This window comes from Haliotis rubra, unplaced genomic scaffold (assembly GCF_003918875.1).
Source record: "Haliotis rubra isolate DU_JTF1 unplaced genomic scaffold, ASM391887v1 Scf19, whole genome shotgun sequence".
NCBI lineage: Eukaryota > Metazoa > Mollusca > Gastropoda > Lepetellida > Haliotidae > Haliotis > Haliotis rubra.
Window position 1 is genome coordinate 197,281 of NW_025765891.1, and position 10,820 is coordinate 208,100.

Genomic DNA, 10,820 nt, shown 5'->3' on the forward strand with positions numbered 1-10,820 from the left:
CAAAGAACACCCACTGATCTCAGTCACACGTTGAATCTTAACAGTTGAGACGCCGTCACGACAAAATTGATACGACCCAACCAGCTGATATTCAATTCCTACTTCAGAGATCCCTTAAGATAAAACATGTTTCTCTACTGTCGATAATTTTCTCTTTCCGACTTAAGGAGATGGTGATCACAATGGTGAGGCGAGGTGAAACTGGTTTTAACGTTTCCTTAATGATTATTGCGCTCATATAGCGCAATGTATGCATGCGACTGTGTTTTATAGTTTCGCGTGCATGTTTAAGGGCACATCTCATATTATTAGGTTATGACTTTCTGGGATAAAGCTATCGACAGAGTGAGAGGCATTTCAGACTAGGCATTTCTTCCTACACACTGATGTGGAAAATGAAGGATAACAATAGAACTTCAAAGCACTGGCCATGGTTTATGCCGTATGCCGACCAAGTTACAGGTCTATGACTACCACAGACCAGCGACATGGAAACAGTATAAGAGGACTACATACCACGTTGTGGGTTATGTTCGGAAGAGAGGCTCCTGAAACATTTCGGGTTCAGGAGACTAAATCTTATGTAATTTCTTTTGTCGTGGAACATACAGTTATCACAGGGAGATCTGTTACTTTGGTCGCGATCCGTTCGTGATAATGAGGAACCCTTTTTGACTACATAGTCACAATGATAATTATGATCATCCATTGTACTTCTGCGGAGGAGAGAGTTTTGACCATCTCGTCGAAGGTCAAGCCTATGCTACGTCAGACACAGGCATGGAACTTTGAGAGAAACAACAGAACGAAAATATAAAGGAATGTATGCTTAAAAACCCGTAGTGCAGAGCTGAATGATGAAGACTGACATTTAGATCCAGAAATCAATTTATGTTATTTAAAATTATATGTCCACATAAAAAATGCAAATGGTGCCCAGTACAATCCTGAACTTTATTCTAGCGCTGAGCCAATCTTGATTTGCCAAACCATTGCAGACTTGAGTAGGAATCCTGGTTGATTTATATTTGTAGAGTTTGGGAGACGGACCAGCAATAAAGTCAAAACCACAAGTATTAAACGATGACCTTTCTTATTTTTGTGTGTTATTGATTGGACGAGACAGGAAATTCAAGGTATTAATACCCGTCCACGAAGAATCATGTTTGACAGTCACTATAGATCCCGCAAACTCTTCCCTCAATCTCATATGTGTTCAGTTATAATTGGAGGCGTGGTGGATACTCTTTATGACAGATTTTATTGTAGACTTTTGCACACGTTTTCCTTTGACCATTCTCTCGTGAAGCATGTCAAGCCTCATGACGAAAAACGAGCCAAGGATGTAGGAGAAATCTCAGTACAAGTATTGAGGTTCGTTCTGTACCAAAGAATTCGGCGTCAGCCAAGCGCAGTGCCATATCTAATCTGCACAGGCTCAGCATTTCTCAAGAGAAGGCTCTCTGAATCAAGTGTTTGTGCACTGTTCTGTGGAGATGAGCAAGTTTGCGGTATGTAGTGTCGGCAAGCCTTATAAGAGATGCAGAAGGATTTGTGCTTGTTGTAGGACTAATTACTTCCCACTTACAACCGTCAACTTATAACCGTCAACTTATAACGTCAACTTATAACCGTCAACTTATAACCGTCAACTTATAACCGTCAACTTATAACCGTCAACTTATAACCGTCAACTTATAACCGTCAACTTATAACCGTCAACTTATAACCGTCAACTTATAACCGTCAACTTATAACCGTCAACTTATAACCGTCAACTTATAACCGTCAATGTAACTATGAAACGTAGTTTATAACATGAATTTAACAAGACTGTCAAACGCCTGGTTTATGGATGTCCAGCGTTGGTACGACCACAGTATCGTAAGGGACATGATGGCATGTCTCGATCCTTCCATTACCGTCTATGTCATGCTTGTGGTTTTGACTCAGATTAACAGCCATGGCACGACTATGAAAATGCAGAGAGCGTCATGGAAAACGAAATGGAATAGGCCCGTGTACTGCCTGACAAAATGTCACGTTTACATCATCGGCACCAAGTTGTCCGACTCCCCATTGTTCTTATTGCCTTAAGTTTGGTACCTCCCAATCTGTTGACTGATATTGGGAGAGTACCCGGGTTTGCTTCCAACCCTTCTGACAGAGATTAATGATGTTTTGGGAGTCTTCACATTCTCCGAAACGTTCTTGGTGGTTATTGGTTATTCGCTGTCAAGGCTGCGTGTACGGGCCCAGAGCTGATGATGAGCCTGACCTGCCTAACTGTGATACAACCACTTGAACCCTCTTTGCTGCAAGTATTTATGTTAGGCTCCAGATAACAATAACGATAAATGCATGAAAACGACAAAACACTTTCAATAATCCTGTGATTCTTTGAATAAGGTCGGATGTTATTAGATATTTCCCACTATATCTAAAGTATGTCTCACTATGAGAATCACTTTCCAATAGTGAAGACACCAGGACAATTGCAGACGTTTCAGTCTCCACACTTCCAGCTTAGTGTTGGAGTTCGTTCTACTTTGTTAGGGATGTAACAAAAACTAACTACACTTTGTCGTCCCATCAAGTAGTTTAATGCAACACACCACTGCTTCACCCTACACTGCACCACACCGAAGTGAAACGTGACACCGCAACGCTGTACTTGCACCGCAGTACAACACAGTGCATCACACCGCAACACTGTACTTGAACGCAGTGCAACACAGTGCATCACACCTCAACACCTTACTTGAACGCAGTGCAACACAGTGCATCACACCTCAACACTGTACTTGAACGCAATGCAACACAGTGCATCACACCTCAACACTGTACTTGAACGCAGTGCAACACAGTGCATCACACCTCAACACCTTACTTGAACGCAGTGCAACACAGTGCATCACACCGCAACACCCTACTTGAACGAAGTGCAACACAGTGCATCACACCTCAACACTGTACTTGAACGCAATGCAACACAGTGCATCACACCTTATAACTTGTCAACTGCAACACAATCCATCAACTTATGAACGCAGTGCAACAGTGCATCACACCGCAACACTGTACCGGAACGCAGTGCAACACAGTGCATCACACCTCAACACTGTACTTGAACGTAATGCAACACAGTGCATCACACTTCAACATTGTACTTGAACGCAGTGCAACAGTGCATCACACCGCAACACTGTACCGGAACGCAGTGCAACACAATGGTACATCACACCGCAAGCATACACCGCAAGTTGCATCACACCGAAGGTCAACGAAACTCAATGTTCTAGCTGTCCCCAGTAAGCATTGTTAACTGTGTTAACTGAAGGATTTGGATTTCGAAGCTTCTTATTTTCTACTCTCACCGTTTGCATAGCTTTTCACATCCATAGCAGAAGAACATATTTCACTATCGGACGCTCGTAACTGCAGGTGTCAAGTTTCAGCCTGCCAATGGGAGATTCACAGCGTTCCTCAGATCTTTCATCGGTCTTGACATTCATTTAACAGCGGCTAAGTGTACCTGTAGCAGCGAATTACATCTTATCTTTTTACCATCAACACTGAGATCACATACACAGTGGAAGGTTTTTTGTAAAGCCAGATATGTAAAATGTGTGTGTACTTCGGAACGTGTTACAACTTCGTCGTGGTTGTTGTCTTCCTTGATTATATTTTTATCTCCGACAAAATACCAGCAAAAGGCTTGGTGAAGACACAACAGAGACGTTGAGATGCGTAGACACTATTCATTGTCTTCATTAGTACCGAAGCTTCTAATGTGCCTTCTGAAAATATTTAATTTCTATAAACATAATTATTATATTCTCAAGGATTGTTTTTCTCAGTATTTAATTTTCATGTTGCCAGTTGAGGTCATGTTCTTGCAAATGTGTACTTTCTGTTTCAGGAGGTTGTTCCAGTTGTGAATGGGACCTGTTTCATTGTGCTGGACATTCATACAGTAATGCGTGGGGGGACAAACTGGCAAACTAGTTGGGCACACTCTGAGCGCATGATATGGGGCCTGTGGTTTTCAATCAGGACGAGAGTGAAGGCAATATCGTGTATTAGTCCCATTTACACGACGATCAATGAGTGTTCAACACCATCAGCAAACGCCATGTGACATACTTGTCGGGAACATGTAAGCTAGGGCTCGGACCACCAAGTGATAGTCACGCAACGTCCAGTGGTCTACTAGACGTAGAGGTAACCCTAGCTTTGCGTGTTGACGTACGTTACGTATGTGACGTGCACATGATGGTTTGATTAAATACAGGTATGAAATATGTACGTTTAGGTCACGTTTATTAAATGAGTTTGAGAAAATATCCTTCAAAAACTAATGTAACATCTAATCATTCAAAAGCGGCGGTGCAGTAGCCTAGTGGTTAAAGGGTTTGATCGTCATGCTGAAGACCCGGGTTCGATAACCCACATGGGTACAATGTGTGAAGCCCATTTCTGGTGTCCCCCGCCGTGATATTGCTGGAATATTGCTAAAAGCGGCGTAAAACCAATCAAACTCACTCACCCACTCTAATCATTAATGATATGGAAATTATGCATATTGTTTTCTACACCTGACAGTTGGAGGTGTGAACAGTCTGCCACGTTATGTCAGCTGTATGTATGGCACAACCCTCAAGAACGAGCATACTTCGGACAAACCAACGATTGTAGTCAGGGTGAGTACAAAACATAATCATCGCGTGCACACGCACCTGCGTACAACGAATTAGCATAGACTACAGGCGACCAGCAAGCCTTTACGCTCTGAATAAATAATAGCAAGATGTACAACAATAATTCAACCGGTGCCTCTTTTCGTCCGTGTACTGGTTACGTATTCCCGTGTCCACATTATGCAACTTCTTTGCGTGGAATTTAGAATCGAGTGAGTGAGTGAATGAGTTAAGATTTTAAGTCACATCGGCAATATTTCAGCCATATCGTGACTACAAACAAGTTCTTATTTTACAATAAATAAAGGACTGGTACATTATAAAAGGACAGAAAAGGACAGTAAAACAACTAGTTTATCACGGATTTCAATTTAAAACTAGTAATTAACACTAAAACATTGTAACTATAGATAACAATACAATATAAAAACAGGCTATATATATTGCCAACAACTGAAGGTAGATCACCATGCTAGGGACCATGGGGACTTACAATACTCTTGCTTCCTGCATGGACCCTAGCTGGATTTACACCATCCCTTCAGCCGTTAGCAATTTAGATAAATCTAGCCATACATTAAAATAACATATATACTACGATTACAACAGTAGTAGGTTTAAATTTACTATGAATGTATTGGGACTTACGTACCCTCTCATGAGGACAATAATTTTACAATACTTCAACCCCTTTGAGGGTAGAATTTAGAAGTGGTGTGATGAACAAGGGATAGTTCTATGTTTAAACAAATTCTTTATTATAATATTTGCGATATTTCGGTGTAGATGCTAACACAGTTATCAACGTTGTTAGCATCTACACCCACAAGTCACATATATTGTAATAAAGAATGGGTATATCCATAGAACAACACCCATTGTTCACAGTATGCTAGACGGCCCTCATCCACACTCTTAGCACTGAATAAATGGGGAAAAGGTGTACAATACAAGTACTGATGCTTTCCTGTGTCCGTATAATGCATTTGTATAAACTTTACAGCGTTAATCGCATTAATACAATACATCATGGAACGCTGTTCGACTCAATGTGTAAATGTTTTAACGAAATGAAGATGTTAAATTGTATGGGTGTATGAACAAGGGTTCAGATTAGTGAATAAGTAAATGAATGTATGAACCAGATAACAAACAGAAACCAATTACAAGAATGTGTTTACTAGAGGTCACAAATAAACATGTTCGATGATGAACTTGGTGTCAAACAGTAAACAAGTACATGAAATTAGATGTCGCATAAATGTATGAAAAAAGACGTCAAGTGGTAAACAGTTAGGGAATGTATGTACTAGGTATCATATAGTACACAGTTGCATATTTTGCTCTCATCTAGACCCTTCATGTTTGCAAAGTTGTCAATGTCACAAGAATAATTTATGCCCAAAAAATAACGATATTTCTTACGTTCATACTTATCTATGTTCAGTCCTCGCCGCATACCCAACACAGATCGCTTAGTATTTGTTGGTTATTACCAGTAAATTTCAATAATCAAAATTTATTCGTGTTCTGTTGACCCAGGATCTGAGTACATTAAGCTACATACAACAATCTAAACTCTCACACAGAAATCCATCTTATTAGTCCTCTGGGAAGAATAAAATAGCGAAATGAAAATGAATACGCTCCGTCAATCTGAAGCTGTAAATATTTTAAATGTAACGACTAAAATCCATCATAATTTGCATTGAACGCAAAATACACAAATGTATTACACAGTAAAATAAATTTCAAATATGAATGAGTTAAATAATGTGTTAGGAATTCACGGAGAAGATGTGACAAAGCGAAGTAGCATAGAATAAACGTCTATATTTGTCTGAGCCTGACCAATTCGGATGACTTACAGTTCAATTGCCGACTGACATTTAACGTTTAATGCCAATGTTGAGACTGATGCGGAATTGACAGGCGTACATTATCTGTGACAAGCAGTCAATGTCGAGTTGAAGTAATCGAATACAGAACCCTACTGTCCGTTTCCTCACAGGTTATATCTGCAGTGTGTGTCAGGTGGTAATCTGATTGTGATGTCTGTACGGTAAACACTGTATCTGGTATTCAATTCATCAGACACCCACGACATGACACTGGGATGTTCCACCAACGCACGCTGGCTGAAGAAATGGATAAACCTAACTAGTTTCGTGTGGTGTAGTACTTAGTAGTTTGATCCTCACTTAAAATTAGAAGATCACATTCATTATTTTCCGATTTGGCTATTTTCTGTGGCATTCGATGCCAGGGAATTGCATCTGTTTATCGACACGGTGAAATACAAATGGTATCAGTATTTTCTGAGTGGCGTCCCCTTGCAGTTAACTCTCACATTCGAGAGATCGTTATAGCTTCTCTTTTGAAAGAGTAACAATTTTTTAAACTTGCATAAGCTACAAGCATTGATATGGTGCTGGGTAATACAGAATTTTGATCAAGATTCGAACTGATTCAGCACGCCCTGCAACAAAGAAAGGATGCACTACATCCCTTCCTTGTTTTATAAATGTTAGGCCCTCTCTCGAAGCCAGATCATTTACAGATGGAGTGAGTGAGATTGGTTTACGATGCTAAAACCATTACTTCAGTGGCTCTCCAAAGTCAGCAGCTCTGGCAAGTCTTGGATTCGAACAACAAAGATCGCTTCGAATCATGACACTGCTAGGGGATGTATCCCTTTGAGGATTACGATGGGCAAACAAGTGGGCCTTATTTATGATAAATCGAAAGGGATAGATAATTACCACGGCAAACAGGACTCTCGTTTAAACATATTTGTTCAGAATACAGCCTACCTATACATGGTAAATGTCACAGGTTTGTTTTATGAATTCGACATGTGTGAGTTTACGATCAACTTTCACTATGACAACATGCCGTCCTTCAACTCTTTTCACCGACCAACAAACGTAGAGCTAATATATCTACCATAAGTACAATGTTCAGGTATGTAATTGCACTTAACGAAGTCCACGCTGGAATTCACAGAGCCTTAAATTGGTTCATGATGAAAGCATACCTGGGCCGTATACTGCTATCCAAGCGATCAGCACCTATTATACATGACCTGAACGCTAATCTCCCTTCCGTCCACCTGACTGCATGACAAAAGCAGCGCGTTGTTTACCGGGCGAACAGCAGAACTTCATTACTCCTCCGGACAGAGGACCTTGTTGACACTTTACATCTACAATACAACTCCGATCGATGCCATTAATACAACGCACGTTATAACAATATAAAACAAAGGATCTCTCATCCCAACTGTTACTGGCTTTGAGCATGTTGTATGTTAGAAGATCTAAAGTCACTTTCAAGCTGTTCTGTTGTTAAATGTAGTCCATACTTGACAAATAGATTGCGACGTTGACGGCCATTCATGGCCGTGAAGTAGAACATGTTCAGCAGAGTTTAGCATGGTTGGTGTACTTGAGATCGATTCTAGTTTGCTGGAGCCAACCGGCAGCAACTTTTAAAGAATACATGCATGGATAGTTTGTGAATATAATAGCTACTCAGGTTAAATATTTAACCATAAGTGCAAATCAGCAGCTGCACTTAATCCACTCAACCGTTACATAATCAGAATATTACGAAATCGCTACTGGAAGGACTCGGTGAACGTTTCCAGACATGTACGTTTCAATTGACAAAAGTTATATACTCACCTTATTTGGCCTAAATGGATGTGAATAAACTAACACATTCACCTTATTTGTCCTGAGTGAATGTGAATAAAGTGGCACATTCATCTTAGTTGGCCTGAGTGAATGTGGATAAAGTGACGCATTCACCTTATTTGGCCTGAGTGAAAGTGGATAAAGTTACACATTTACCTTAGTTGGCCTGAATGAATGTGGGTAGGCTAAAGCATTCGCCTTATTTGGCCTGAGTGAATGTGAATAAAGTGACACATTCACCTGGTTTGGCTGAGTAAATTTAGGTAGACTAAATTATTCACCTTATTAGCCCTGATTCAATGTGGGTACAATGTGACAATGTGAAAACACTATCGCAGCCTACTACACCTACTCCACCCACTCCATAACACGTTCTCCGTTTTTGGATGTTTGTCCACCGACTTTGTGTACGTGCATCTATATGGAAGTAATTGAAAACAAGATATCTGTGTAACAGTTATGATATCAGGGAATGCGGACTGACTGACATTATAGTCAAGCCTACGTAGAAATTCGACACATTAGCTTTGTGTAGAATACCAACATATTGCAACATCAAAGTAACATTGTCTCAAATAGACAGCAGCTAAAACTATTGCGCCTGATATTCTTAGGACGATGTTTTGGACATTAGGAAATAACTTAAAGATTCCAAAACTGTAAGAAATATTAGTTGCTGGTCATTGTGATAATAATGAACAAATCTTTAACACATCACACCAGGTAGTAATGTTTGATAGAAGCTGTTATGGCAGTCAACGATTCTGGGGGAAGATTGGGGTAAGGTAAAACATTTCAAAGTTGCCTTAAAGTTTCTTTTCCGTTTTAAGTAATACCATCACGATGAAATGTTCATTCACTCGACGATTCTTGCAGCGACTGTCCAAGTTCAGTCAACGAATACGACTGTCCATGATGCTGGCGCACACGTCTCACCACCATGTCTTGAGCGCGTTTAGCAGGGTAAAAATCTGGGTTAACTGCTGGATATGATATTCTACAGATGCTCTGCTATTGGACATTAACGAGTTGTACATGGTAAACACGGATGCTGTCGTCCTAAAAGGTAAAACGTTGGCCAACACACCTTGCAAACGGGACAACAAGGGGTCAGTATGCTGCCCTGAGAATAACCAATGCCACGTTTTATGCAGTGTGATACGAAAATGTCCATTTGAATTCATACATTTGCTTTAATATTACTATAAAGATTTATAACATTTATGTATGTTTATGTAGACAGGAAATTTACCTAATGGAACGTCAGTGGTGTCAGATTTTGGTTAAGATGGCGTTAGTTCATAGACACGGCTGACACTCTCCGTATTTACCATAACAGAAACTCGTCCGCGTCAACATAGCACATATCGCGTTCTGGTGTACTTATTATTAGAAGCCGCCCACATGAAAGCTAATGTTACTCGATTGATTCTAAATTTGTAATTCATTCTAATCTAAATCAAGCTCATGAACGAATAGTATCAGAGTATAACGTACCAGCTATGACGTAGGATAGTAGTAGCGCAGGTACGTGTTTATTCCCAGGCTGAAACTAAACAGTTAACCGGAATCGGTCCATAAAAGAACTGGGTGTGAAACCAACACACAAAAAAGAAATGTGATGTAATTAGCAATTGTATTCTAAAATAAACTGAGTTTAGAAATCACTACAAAAGTATCACCATGACTGAATAAAATAGAATGGCAGTGCAAATGTATAGGTAATATGAGCAGCAATTATAGCAAAAAAGCCATCGATGGTAATATTACACCTAGTAACCACCAGTAACATTACTCCAACTTGCAACTATAGGCCAAGACAGGGTATATAATGATCATCACACACAATGCTGGTCTTCAGGCAGTTGCTAGCCTCCCTTATATACCCGAGAAATTCTGGAGGAACTATACTTACAAGGAATTGCTCCGGAGAACTGCACCGAGTATACATTTGTACATTGTAAGTTCCGAGGATTGGCGATTGCCTATATGGAATGTAATATGTAATTCCGAGTGTGGAGTGGGATTTTCTTAATTTCAACCCCAAATCGCCCTCTGTGGACATATGTCAGCTTTGACCATGTCGGTTTTGTCTTGTGGACTAGAAGAAGGATGACAGTTAGACATTATTTAGAAGTATCAACAGGTGCGTAAAGTATTACCTTCTACGATTTTATACGAGGCTAATGAGCAGTGGAAGCCGCGTTGGCTGAGTGGGTTAGAGGACTGACTTTGTGTGCTAGCGATTAGGTGCCTGACTCTGGGAGTGTGGATTCGAATCCAGGATTTGACTCAGCCTAACAAAAGTACTAGAATCTGTACGTGACTGAGAAAGTGTTATCCCAAATATAACATGCTACGTGATGAGCAAAGAGTCACTCGCATAATGAAACCTTAAACACAGATACAAACGGCAATGTGA